Source organism: Topomyia yanbarensis, chromosome 3 (assembly GCF_030247195.1).
Source record: "Topomyia yanbarensis strain Yona2022 chromosome 3, ASM3024719v1, whole genome shotgun sequence".
In the NCBI taxonomy this organism is placed as follows: Eukaryota; Metazoa; Arthropoda; class Insecta; order Diptera; family Culicidae; genus Topomyia; species Topomyia yanbarensis.
Window position 1 is genome coordinate 118,539,641 of NC_080672.1, and position 13,946 is coordinate 118,553,586.

The 13,946-nt window shown below is 38.2% G+C and overlaps 1 protein-coding gene across 3 annotated transcripts in view; it reads left to right on the forward strand.

The window, feature by feature from the left end:
• The window catches only part of LOC131693432 (leucine-rich repeat neuronal protein 3-like), a 441,590-nt gene that overhangs the window by 196,523 nt on the left and 231,121 nt on the right, over positions 1 to 13,946 (forward strand). The window lies entirely within an intron of this gene.

The window sequence follows — 13,946 nt, forward strand, 5'->3', positions numbered from 1 at the left end:
ACTATTCTAATGACGAGGGCATACGACGTTATCATTTTGACCAGAATAAAGTTTGTTTTTTAGCCGTTAAATGCACTATGTTATTTTAAACCAGCATTGGTGAACATATTTGAATATTATGGCTGTAACGGAATAAAGTTGTAAGACAATTTTCGTAATTCGATGAAACCTTTAGTTTAGAATTAGAAGCGATTTCCACTGGTCCCGCTCACTCTCCCGAAGAAAATCGCTGTGAACGAGTTGTACTCCAGTACAGTCAAGCGCGATCCAACTGGAAGGTACGTCGTACGACTTCCTTATATCGAAGATCCAGAAGTCTTCCTGGGAGCCTCCATAGCCATCGCAGAACGCCGTTTTCATAGCTTGAGGCACTGTTTGCAACGAGATCCTACACTCAAGGAATCGTATCACCGCTTCATGGACGAGTGCGTCCAGCTCGGTCACACGAAAAGGCTCGACGAGCGTGCAGATAACGTGAAGGCTCACGGTTATCTCCCACATCATCCCGTTTTCAAGAAGTCGAACACCACGACCAAGGGTTAGGGTCATGTTCGACGCGTCCTGCAAGAGAGCGTCAGGATATTTGCTGAACGATACGCTTCTGGTCGGACCCGTAGTTGAGCAAGTTCTATGCTCCATCGTGATGAGATTTCGAACGCCTCACATTGCTCTGGTTGCGGACATCAGGGCCGGCGGAAAGCGTGGGTAGTATGGGTAGTACTACCTACTCGAAAATTACCGAGAAGGGAATTACCCACTCGAAAATCTGGAACAAACCAAAACCTGAGATTACCCACGCGTATGTGTCTTTCTTCACAAAATTCTTGCGTCTTAAATTCCTGATGTAAAACAATTTCATATTTTTATTCAGATACAAATTTCTTTGCTTTACAATTTAATTTTCTTGAAAATATGGGATAATAATTAGGATTTCTGGGACATTTGGAATTATTTTTTTTAATTATGCTCATGGGAATACATTTTGACACATCCACATCCTATAACAAAGAGCTCAGATCGGCAGACAAAAATATTAATACAATTTTCTCCAGACTATGGGAGGAAGTTAGAAATATTTTTAAGGACAAGATATATAATATGTAATTTTCAAAATGAACCATCATTTGATTAAAAATTGAAACAAGGAGAAACATTAGTAGACTTTTTATAAGGAAGGCAAAAGATTATTGATTCCAACATTAGTAGCAGAGAACGTATCGGAGAAAGTAAGGAGAGGGCGGACAAAAATGACAGTGAAAAAAGTAATTAAACTTGTAGCTTTGTGGCAAACGGAAGATTATTATCAGGACATCATGAACCGGATCGCCGACTGGCCTCCTTGGATCGGCTGGGAAATGTTGGGATCACACTTGTAGTCAGCAGTTCGCAAGTCATCCAATAAAGAAGATATAATAAATTTGGAGCATAGCCAGCAGATATAATAAATTTGGAGGGTAGCCAGCACATCTCTGATTAGAACCAGGCCGACGCACAGTGGGGCGAAACTGAAAAAAGACGGTCAAAAGTCTTTCCTGAGTTTCACAGATGTTTTCATGCTTCGATGTCTTCAGACAAGTTTCCACATCTTTTAGGATAAGCATCTTAATTTTTCTTAAGGTGCAAGTGTCACTTAAAAAACAATTTTTTTAGCTCGACAACCAAAAAAAAATTTTGTTCGGAATCTTGTAGAGCAATTTATTTTGAACAACTTTGATGAACATATCTGCCATCTATGTATTTTTTCTTAAAAGATATGTACGTTGCACCTTAAAATCAATTTTTCAACTTTCTCTTCTACAACTTAATTTTTTCTACGTTCGTAAATTCGAGAAAGTTTTAGATACCGTCAAAACACACAACTTTTCTGAAGACTCCAATGATGTATGACATGTGTATCGGGATTTAAATCGATTTTTCTTTAAAAAAATACTCTTTTTCATTACAAAATTTCTCAAAATTGTGAAATTTTGTGAACCAAAACTCAGCATAATTAGATTCGTCATGTTATGTAGTATATGTAAGCGAAGTATATCAAGACGGACTTTTCGGGTTTTTTAGTTTTCCTACATTTTTAAACTGTATAATGTATGGATATTTCGCAGTATCTATAGAACGGGCGTTAGTAAATCAACACGTTATAATACAGAATATTAAACTCAATGCAAAATATATCTTCTAATATCAACAATCAACATATAAAAACAATGAAAGTGTATGAAGCACTTATTATACATTAGAAGTATTTTATGTTGAACTAGCCAATACCCGCCGCGTGTTGCTGCGACTTTCAACGAAATAGGAGTAAAACACAATTTGTTCCGAAGCGCCATGGCAGATAATCTCCAACCAATAACACACAAATACGCTCCATAACAAATGTCTACTACGTATAAATTTTTAGGGCAATCGGTTAAGCCTTTTGGAAGTCCATAAATCACATACATACAAACATTGACTTTTATATATATAGAAGAAGATGACTAAAACTATTAATCTTGGAAAGATTATATAATTTTGGTATTATCCCTCTCATTCCTCGTTCCAGAAAATCCAGTTACTCAAAAATCCACAAAACGCAAGCTCTGAGAGTGATTCCGGGTGATATTTGCTTTGATGTGTGTTTTCTTTTATTTTCAATAATTCACAATAAAATATTCATATTACTAATGCTATAAATAATTGGATTGCTGTTAAGCGTGTAATTTATCCGCGTAAAAAGCAATTTGGGCGTCCTTCTAATGTATAATTAGTGCTTCATACACTTCATTATTTTTACATGTTGATTGTTGATAATAGAAGACATATTTTGCATTGAGTTTAGTATTCTGTATTATGACGTGTTGATTTACTAACGCCCGTTCTATAGATACTGCGAAATATCCATACATTATACAGTATAAAAATGTAGGAAAACTAAAAAACCCGAAAAGTCCGGATTGTTATACTTCGCTTACATATACTACATAACATGGCGAATTTAATCATGCTGAGTTTTGGTTCACAAAGTTTCACAATTTTGAGAAATTTTGTAATGAAAAAGAGTATTTTTTAAAGCAAAATCGATTTATATCCCGATACACATGTCATACATCATTGGAGTCTTCAGAAAAGTTGTGTGTTTCGACGGTATCTAAAACTTTCTAGAATATACGAATGTAGAAAAAATTAAGTTGTAGAAGAGAAAGTTGAAAAATTGATTTTAAGGTGCAACATACATATCTTTTAAGAAAAAATATATAGATGGCTGATATATTCATCAAAGTTGTTCAAAATGAATTGCTCTACAAAATTCCGCACAAAAAATTTTTTTTGGTTGTCGAGCTAAAAAAATTGTTTTTTAAGTGACACTTGCACCTTAAGAAAAATTAAGATGCTTATCCTAAAAGATGTGGGATGTAGGAAATGTATGTCCTAGGAAACTTTTCTGAAGATATCAAAGCATGAAAACGTCTGAGAAACTCAGGAAAGAATTTTGACCGTCTTTTTTCAGTTTCGCCCCACTGTGCGACGGGACGGAGATCTAGCACTAGAACATTAGGCGCATGACCGGACAACATGTTTAATGTCGCGATAGCCGTTACCGCAAGCGCAAAGAATTCTCTCTATGACCCCAATACGTTCGCATTCAACGTATAATGATTGGGAATGACCCGAGATACCACCCGAAGGACCTTCCTCCTTCCTTTTTAACCAAGGTTAGTTGCTGCATTTGGGATTCTTAAACTTCCATTATCCCATGAAATTTGCCAATTTTCGTTTGACAATAGATATTGAAAAATTCGTTTAAGCTGCGTGATTTTTCATTTATGCCTTCCAATATCTTAATGTGTCCGCCTTCTCATTACCATTCTAATCTAAGTGCCACTTTTCTTATAACCTGGACTAAAGCAATGCTAAAGAACTCAAACTAATATTTGTATCAGGTAATCGGGAACGATTTTAACATAAAGAATCTGGGAACTCCCATATTTTTCCAGAAAAAACAAGGGGTGCTTTCCGTGCTCCATCGATCGAAGCACCCGGTTGGAACTGTATCGATGTGGATATGGTCGTAAGTAAATATAAAACCATACGTTTTGTGGGGGAAATTCTCAGAGCGAGTATCTTTGCTGCCAGATAAATTTGTGTGTTTAAGGAACATTTAATATGTTTATATACATTATTATAATTTCATCGGGAACGTCTATCATTTGAATGTGAATCTACGTGGAATGCAGTTGTCACCAATAAAGGATTCTTAGTTCCGTGTATTCCGATCAAAGGTTGAATCGTGTACACAACGAAGGGCTCAGCTACCAGATGAAATATAGTTTCTCTTTTTAATTCGTTGACGAACCGGGGCCAATAACCGCGTTTTTTCAGTTTTCATCAAGGTTTTCATTTTCGTTTCTAACGTCGCATATATTCGGCAAAATTTGGGCGATCAGACGTTTAAAAAGTCCTCATAGGACCTTTTCGCATACAATTCTGATAACTCCCTGCCCACAATGGAGTGGGAAACCGTCCACGGTTGTTCGCGCCGGGCATTTGTTTAGTCTGACCTTTAATCGCAGTGTAGAAAAACAAGCCAGTCCAAACGTTGTACACTTCCACCGGAGGAATTCCTTATTTTGATTCGATTGTTTCGGATATAGTGGACGCGTAGCTATTTCAATCAATGGCCACACTAGTTTTAGCGTCGTAGGGTACAACAATAAATCTAACATGCTCGGCCACGCTGGTAGGCATTTGAGTCATTTCCACTGTATTCAAGATGGTCAACATGAAATTGTCGGGAATATCATGCAGTAAGATAGATCGGTTATCAGAATGAAGGCAACCCCATGGCGTACCGTGGGAGTTGAAGTGTTCTAGAACCAGCTGAGGTGCGATGTATATGGAAACAATATCAATAAATCTTTGCCTATGATTCGGATTGAACAAGCGACAACTACAATACATTTGGTACCGAGCAAAGGGTAATCCGATGGAAATAATAGCACGGTTTCATCCCCAAAACGCTCCTCAAAAGTATTTTCTCGATCAAGACAAAAAAATAAAATTGTGGAAGATCTACGTCGGAAGTAAACCAGATTGTGTAATGCATTGTGTTAAACCTAGGAAAATAAAAGGACTGAAATATAGAGACATTGTGAGTTTTAGATGTTTCATGTGGACTTTCCGAGACCAGGAAGGAAGGAAACTTGGGGGAGGAAATGATTCTCCTCATTCGAAATTGTCTGAATATAGCTCTTTAGTGAACAAGGAAGCGGAAAAATTAGTCGTTGCCGGTACTTTCTTTACTATTTCTTTTCAGCGTTTCCAAAAGAATTCTTTAGTTTTTCCCGTATAATTTATATGTAGTTAATTCGGAGTTTTCCCACGGATGAAAAAAAATTCTTGATACTCTCCGCATCTTTCACACCGTGCCTTATTTCTACGATGGGCCCATTGTTTGCAACGACGGCAGTTCATGCCCCGCGGCATAAAAAGGCGAACAAGTAGACGAGCCCCGTTCAAAAGAACAAATTTTAGAGGAACAAATCCGGCTCGAAATGAGGCTGATGGAAAATAAGTTTTCTTATACTCCTCGATTTTTGCTGAACCCAATTGCTTGCATGCCATAATTTTCACTGACTGAAGCACAGGGATCTAGAAGGAGTCACCTCCTATTTCGCAATTAAGACCCTTCTCGGACACCACACCATCAATCTCTACCTTCCGGGCGGGTACGTAGACAAAATTCTTCTTCGTACCCGGTCGAGTGTTTAGTTAGATCACGCGTTATATAGATGATATTAAATGGCTTGTCTTTGGTGCGGATGTAGGCCATACAGGGGCCGGTTGCATTAGATATAATTGGTATCGAAAGTGAGACTTATCGGCATTATCTTTGCCATCGGAGAAATATTCAAATCGACCTCCTCTAAGTCTGAAAGGATGTCTGTCGTCAGAGATAGCTTCCCATTAGTCAACACTATCATTCGGGCTTCAGTACCCGCGAAAGAAGGTTTTATGCCAGGGAACGGAAAATAAATGCAATGTAATATAAAAGACTGGAGTTGGTAGTTGGTACTAACCTGTGGAACATTTGTAGTATCTGTATTCAACAAACACATTTTCGCTGAGCCGTCGGACAAACAGCCCTGTTAACAAATAGCCACCAGATATTATCAGGGAATTTTCATTTTCACTTACACACGCCATATCTGAACTTTCGTCAATACGGGGTGATATCACTTCGAATCGTACTACCCACTCGGGAAAAAGGTGTTCCGCTGGCCCTGGCGGACATCGAGAAAATGTTCCGTCAAGTATTTCTTTAACCTAGTGATCAGCCCTTTTAGCTCATTCTTTGGCGTACAGGCCCTGATGAATCCATCACTACGTATGAACTGCAGACAGTAACGTATGAAACAGCGAGAGCTCCGTACCTAGCTACGCGTACTCTGTATCCGATTACAGAGAATATCCGGCAGTCGTATCCAGTCGCGAGTGGACCAGTTGTGGAAGACTTCTACATCGACGGTTTTTATATCGCGACGTAGAATCTGCCATCAAGCTGCGTCGTGAGGCATCGGTAATGCTAGCTTCTACTGGATTACCGCTCAAGAAATAGGCATCGAATTCTCCCGAAGTTCTTCTTGTACTACCTGATGATCAGGTAATTCTGCCATTCCACTATCTTTAGGGTGACCTGGTTGTCTCCATGCTCGGCCTCATTTGCGAATCGAAGTTGGACATACTCCGGTTCAAGGTTAAGTTGCCGATAGCTGCCTCCATTCTGACAAAACGCAAGATGATGTCGTACATCGCCCAAATTTTTCATCTACTCGGACTCGTGGGTCCACCGATCACCAGAGCCAAACTCTTCATGCAGCGACTCTGGGCTCTGAAGCAGAATGGCGAATCATGTGGATGGGACACGCCGCTCCCGTCAACACTCCAAGAAGAATTGAAACTGTTCCTTGTCACACCCAACCTGTTCAGTGCGCCGCGCATTTGTTGACACAGCTGGGGGAACCCGAGTCGTTGGAAGACTTTCGTCGCAAACCGGGTTTCGCAGATACAGCTATCAACCGATCATCTGAGATACATGTAATGGTGGAATCTAAATGATAACAACACATAACTTTTATCAAATTCGCGTGGTGGCAGGGTGCTAGAGAAGGTCAAAACAGAGTTGAACTGTTTCACCACATCTACGAATCGCCTGCCAGATCAGTAATTTTTGAAAAAGTTTCGACATTCTCTTCTTTCGAACTTAATCTGAGACGATAAACGTGGACTTGACACTGAAATATTACTTTCTAGAGAATTTCGGATTGTCGGTCTTATCGTAAGTTTAGGATGTATAATTATGGTACACGATTTGATGGGCAACTGTGGGCTGGGTCAGGTTTTTGCAATTGGCCTTTTAATTATTTGAATTCTTGAAAAGCCATTCGTTTAACCGGTAAAAATGTCAATAAATTTGGTTACATTGGAAACGAATATTTTCACCACATACTTTAAACTGTTATTGCACTGATTTCGTGCATTTTCAATACTCTCTCGAGTCATCAGAATAAGTCATTATTGCAATGTTTAAGTATTTGATCGAAAGAAAATGTGAGCAATCTTTTGCCTTCTGCTTGCTATATGTCGGGTGTTCCATTCCAGTCTAGTAGCATTGTCCGTACGAGAGCATATAACTAATCGTCAAGCTATATATCGTTCAATTTTCATATCTTTCGTTTCTCTTAGTCATCAATTTTTCAAAAATGGCAAACCAAATCGATTTAGATTCTCTCAATGTATCTCATGGCTTATTGTTAGTAGCATGTCTCAAGCAGTTGCATAATGCAGTTTTCAAACGACTGAATAAATCAACCGTTAGTCTCATAACAAAGGTCACACATCCAAGTGTACTAAATACGTTTTATTACTACAATTACAAATTCTTACCCTCCACGCAATTTTCAACCCATTCCTGAAAATGAATCTTTTATCTTTGTCTGGCCAAAATGTGGTCATTGTTCAAATATTGATAATATCAACAGTTTATTCGACATTGATTCAAAATAGACGTGTCCAGTCACGTAAACTGGAAGTAAGGGAACTCTTTAATCCACGTGTATAAATAAACGATTCGTCTATATTATATAACCATTTCTCTGTCTCTGCATTATATGTATCCATTTCTCTTGATGCCATCGCATTGATTGGCGGTATACAAGCTGACGTGGCGTGATTGATCAGGAGTCAGAAAAAAATGACAACCATCACCTGAGTGGTACTATAACATAATCAACGGTATCAGTTTTCGGGATATTTTACTCACCATCAGGACATATAGCATTTCGATAGAGTCTACCATGTAAATTAAACATTACTTCCAACTCAGCTGGCCCGCAGGCAATCCAATTGATAGACTAAAACGTCTATTCGGTTGAACAAAAGTTATGTCGGCTTTAGGTTTGGTCCTTGGGCGTTAGTTCTAAATATATGTCAAAGTGTACATAATGAACTAGTATTAAGGACATTTTGAATTTTTTATCAAGCCTGTGGATTGAACAAAAATTATAATGGAGACATTAGACATCCAATATGAAACTTGTGGATATAGGAAAATAAAAATCCGAAAACACATCATCGTCTTATTGATTAACTATTCCAGCAGTGAAGGCGCCATTCCACGTCACATTGTATGCTCAATCACGCTGAAATCGTTCCAGGAAATCGCAAAACCACAGCTACAGCCGATCACCAGCACAATCCGTCATGGCTGCCCCTTGCAGAAAATCAATCGTCCATTAAATCAGCACCTCTTCTGCATAGGACTCTTCGGATGGCGCTCGCTTCTTTGACGTTCCATGTTTGGCGCGTACGCAGACGGCATTTCAAGCAGATAAGCAAAATAATTTATTTTATCGATTAAGCCTTTCAATGCGATATTATCTCGTCTACCATTTGTATTCGCGTTAGCAGTACAGGCTGGGCATAGCTTCAACAGGCTCATAACCGCCAACGACCAGCAGTGCCCGGTCGGTGCGTTTTTCAAATGGGTAAAATCGATCGACTTGCACAACATTACTGCAGCTTTCGCTCTATCGCTCTGGGTTATATGTATATACGCAATGGAACGCGATGCCAGTTTGCTTTCGTCGGCATCGGCCATCCGACGTCGTCGATGGGCCAGGTTTACGCTGAGCTTTCCTCTCCCTTGAATACCACGACGCATACAAATTCGCATTTGCAGTCGCGCTCGTCGATCCACCTACAACAACAACAAAAACAACAACAACAGCAACAACAACAGCAACAATGTGTGCTTTTGCATTCTTTCGTTGGATAGCTAGCCTCCGATGCACGACGAACGGATATTGAAGTGTACAGAATTGTTTCATTTTCATTGAATGATGCATGGAAGGCTTGTATTTATTGCCTAGTCTGGAATTATCTTTTGCAATAACTGAAACCTGATTTTGGAATGCACTCCGAGTAAATCACAGTGGGCTGCAGGGGCTGTCTGTTTGAAAACATTTGGCCTTCGTCACACGGGAAAGGGTATGGCACCTAGAGGTTGTACTTTTTAACTGTTATTCAATTGTTAGAGAATGATGGGATATTGTAAACATCGTTAATATTCCCTAATCTATCAATGATAAATCCTTGATATTTCTCTTAAATAAACAAGATGGAGGGTAATGTCAGAGCCATAACCGAAGTGAAGTATATAATACACTTTAGCCTATTAATACTAATGCTGCAATTTTTATTACCTTCTGAATGGATGTATTAAAACCAGTTATTTCAGAACTTTTTTATGGAAACACCGAAATAACGGTATACGAACATCGAAATCTAAAATATTCGAACATATTTTTGAAAAGCATTTAATGAAAGTGAAAGAATTCATTTGACAAAAGAATAACATGCAGCATTCGTCTGTAATTTCAAATGGCTTCTGCTATCCCACTTTTTACGCTCCATAATGACGGCCACCATCGTTTTATTCATATATGTTTAACCCTGACTTTAGCAGTAGTCGTTACGCTATCTGCTCAGTAAGCATCATCAATTTTAAGTTACATCTAATGCGATGAACGTTTGTTTTATGACTGGTAAAAAAGCATAGTCTGACTTTAATACAATCGTTCAGAGAACAGTAGAATTTAATGCATTCCAATTAATAACCTATAATGTATTCCACTTCAGTCCGGTTGTGTCTCTGACATTACCCATCCAAAATTTTTACTTAAAGATACCTCTACTATCTATTCTCATAGTCCTTCACGACAAACAATCAATCTGGTAATTCCATAGTGGGTGTTACGGCGACGAAACATCGCCTTCTTAAAATTACCCAATCTATTAAAAAGATTCGATTTGAAGTCATAACAGTAGCTCACATTGATTGATTTTGCGAATGATTAAAAAAAATACTCAACTATTATTCTCTAACAATTCTGCTCCTTTGACATCTAAATGAGGAAATACCTACAAATGTACAACTTAGGATTTGATTGCTTTACTATATGTATGTAATCCTGTAGTAAAATAGACATCAATCGTTTTATTTTGGTCAGATGGTTCTGTTTGGCTGATCGCTTTTGATTAGCCTTCACAACATTTTGGAAACAAATTGAATCTAAAACTGCTTCAACATGTCCCATTATTCTTACTCGTTAAAATCTTGAGCTAATTTTCTAACTAATAATTGCATTTGAATATGCGTTCAGTGCATATAAAAGTGTGTGTCATTTAGGGTTGCCACCCCTCCGTGTTCAACTGCCGTTTTCGGGAGCGTTCTCCGGGCCTCCGGATTTTACATTAATTTTTCTGGGTCTGGTGGGACGATGGATAATTTCAACATTTTTATGTACTGTAAACCGGGGTGACTTTGATCACTCAAAACTCAAAAAACAGAAAATTACCTTTACCTAATTCTAACGAAGCTTCGTAAAGTCTCAATTTTTTATAAAACAAATAAATCGCAGATTTTTTCAAGAGTAATAAATTCCAAGCGAATTTTTATTTTTCTTTAAAATAGGATGTGTCAAATTTGCTTTTATGAGTTTGGTTATTTTAAAAACAATTTTTGTGAAACTATTTGGCAATTATTTCAAATCAAGCTAGAATAAGAAATATTTTTTAATATTCAATATTCCAACGATGGAAATTTTTTGGTCTTCACTCACTGGACCAATCGTCAAACACTACGTCACTACTACACTTTCTACCAAAGCCGGTGTTTGTGCACACGCGCTTACCCCGAGAGGGAGCTGTTTATTTTCACCGCACTGAGTCTATCCTTTTCTGCACTGAACCTGGAGCCGGAGGTTTGATTATGATTAGCACTCGCTGGCTCTGTCGTTGAAAGTTTTTAATGTTCCCCATACGGGCCGACATCAGGCCACTATGAGTGTTCGTCACAACAAAAAATAATGAAAATTAAACAGCATGTAAATCAATACGAATGTAAACATACAAAGCATGAATAAAAAATTTGATTGAAAATTAAGTTGAATTCGATGCCCTCAAAGAGAACATCAGAAAGCATATTATTTTACACTTTCGTTCGTGTAATATTACATGTCATTTATTTTACAGCAATATAGGATTAAAAATACATTCAAGAGCATTGATTTGCTGTTTAAAAAACTGTAATTTCTAATCGACTTGTAAAATTACAATAAATATCGCTGAAAAAAGTACGACAGGTTGTGTGTATTTGTACATTTATACTCATGCTCCAAATATGTGCATGAAAATAAATTTAGAATTACAAAATATTTTTTTCTGTGTTATTTTCGGTTATGACATTGTATTTTTTATACTTGCAGCGCGTATTTTCAAAATTTGGAACAACTTTAACATGTCCCATCTGAGTGCCCTCATTCTGACTTTTCAATAAATGAATGAAGACTCCCTCGGAGTATCGATCGCATTACTTTCAATTTTGGTTTACCGGGTGTCGGTATAACAGCATTATACTTTTTACCCAGATTGATTACAATGTTTTCTTTCACCAATTCAACGTTGTCCCCAGCTGCACACTTCACTATAATCGAGCCGTCTTTATCGTTTTTAAAGTTGCTATTTTTTGCATATTTGGATCTAATTTATTTTTCAGTTCCATCCTCGCAGCGTCACTCGATTGCAACGGCTCGACTGGTGTAAGCGCAATGACCGGATGAGCCTAACGTTTCGCTTGACTTCTAGTTCTTATTTTATTCGTCCTAGTGGCTCCCGACAAAATATTCTACAATGTTTATCAAAAACCTCGTGATTATTTTCATCACCCTCAATTTCAATTAGCATCGGTTCATCGTTTTTATTCGGAAGAATTTTTCGTTTTTTTTCTGGGATTTCCGTCAGATTCAGAATGAGCCTTTCTATTAATAAAATTTCTTTTTCTCTTCATTTCAACTAATTTTGACTAAAATAACTTTTCAAATGTGAACTTTTCGACTGTAAGGGCTGAACACATGAATGGGTTTTTTCGACTTTGCAGTCTATGTTAGCAGCAAAAGCACATAACTTTTTCAAATCTTCCAACTTTTTGGCGACACTGTTTTCCAAGCAAGCTTTTTTACTCTCGCGAGAGTTATTGAAAGACCTGATCAGTTTCTCTATTCCGTTATCTTCTCCGATGTTTATCCGTACCTCGATGTTTTTTCGGGCATCGGTGAGAGATTCGGAAATGGAAACGAATTTTTTTATTTCGTTTATTTGACACGGCATATAGCGGTAGCTTAACGGAGCCGTGGATCTGTCATGTGTTTACAATATGTAAAAAATAAAAATAAAAACAAATATTATTGATTGTCCGTTGGATCTCGTGCGCGCAACTTTTTATTGCGAGCGGAGACCTTCTTTCTCGGCTCGCCTACTGCGTCATGGGGACCATTTAATTCTCTCCTGTCCTCCACATCAAGGACATCATCGTTAAAAGTGCCTTGGTGCTCGGGACCAGATGTTTTTTCCTGCTTCTTGCACTTACGGGTGACGAATGTAAATCCGTCGTCATTGTTATTGTATTGTCTTCTACACCGATGTTCCTTACAGTGGTTTTTGGGGTGCTAGATGCTGCTTTGGCAGTTGTCAATATCGACTGAACAGCTGCCACAAATTTGGCAACCGTTTGTGGTTCAGATATTGGTATTGAAAACTCTTTTTTGGGTTGGTTTACCGTGGATGCGTTGGCAATCAAAAATTCCGCGCAAGGTTGTCCGTGGTGCGCTGTCTGATTACAATACTTGCACGTAGGAGTTTGCCCCTCATGGATGCATAACGTAGTTTGGTTAATAATAGCTTCATGGGTTTTGAGTTTTAGAGTCAAGTGGGAGGGGATAGGTCTTTCGATCCGCATCCTCACCACAAGAACACCGTTGGGTGTACCCGGGAAGAAATTTCTCCACGTAGCACGTGTAACGGATTCTACTTCTTCGTATTGCGACATGTATTTTGCGATTAAATCAAGAGAGGTACGTGATGATAGGTTATGTAGCTATAATCTACATAGTTTTTTTTTATATATACGGGAATTTTAATTCCAACTTTGTCACTTTTAGCCACGTGCTTCAAATTGTTCTGCAAAACGAAACGTTCGGTTTGGGCTAACGTGTTGAATGATATGAGTACTACATTGCGAAGATGATGATACTGTAGATACATAACAGCCTAAGCTGCATCTTCGCCTTCCGCAGGTATTCCACTTCACGAATACTCAATGTTATTGAACACAATTTAAAGTCAACGACCGGGTCGGAGCAGAGATTTTTTTTCAACTTTACTCATGTTGGCAAGAAAAAAATTAAGAGTTTCCTTTGTTCTCGAGACAATGCACACTAGATCTAGAGGTTGCTAGTTGTTGTTCACTTGGTTCGATTGTACGTCTGACTTGGGCAGAAGTAGATAGTAGACTGAAATGAAACGAATTGTTCCATTTTCTTATCCAACTCAATAATTATCGAACTGAC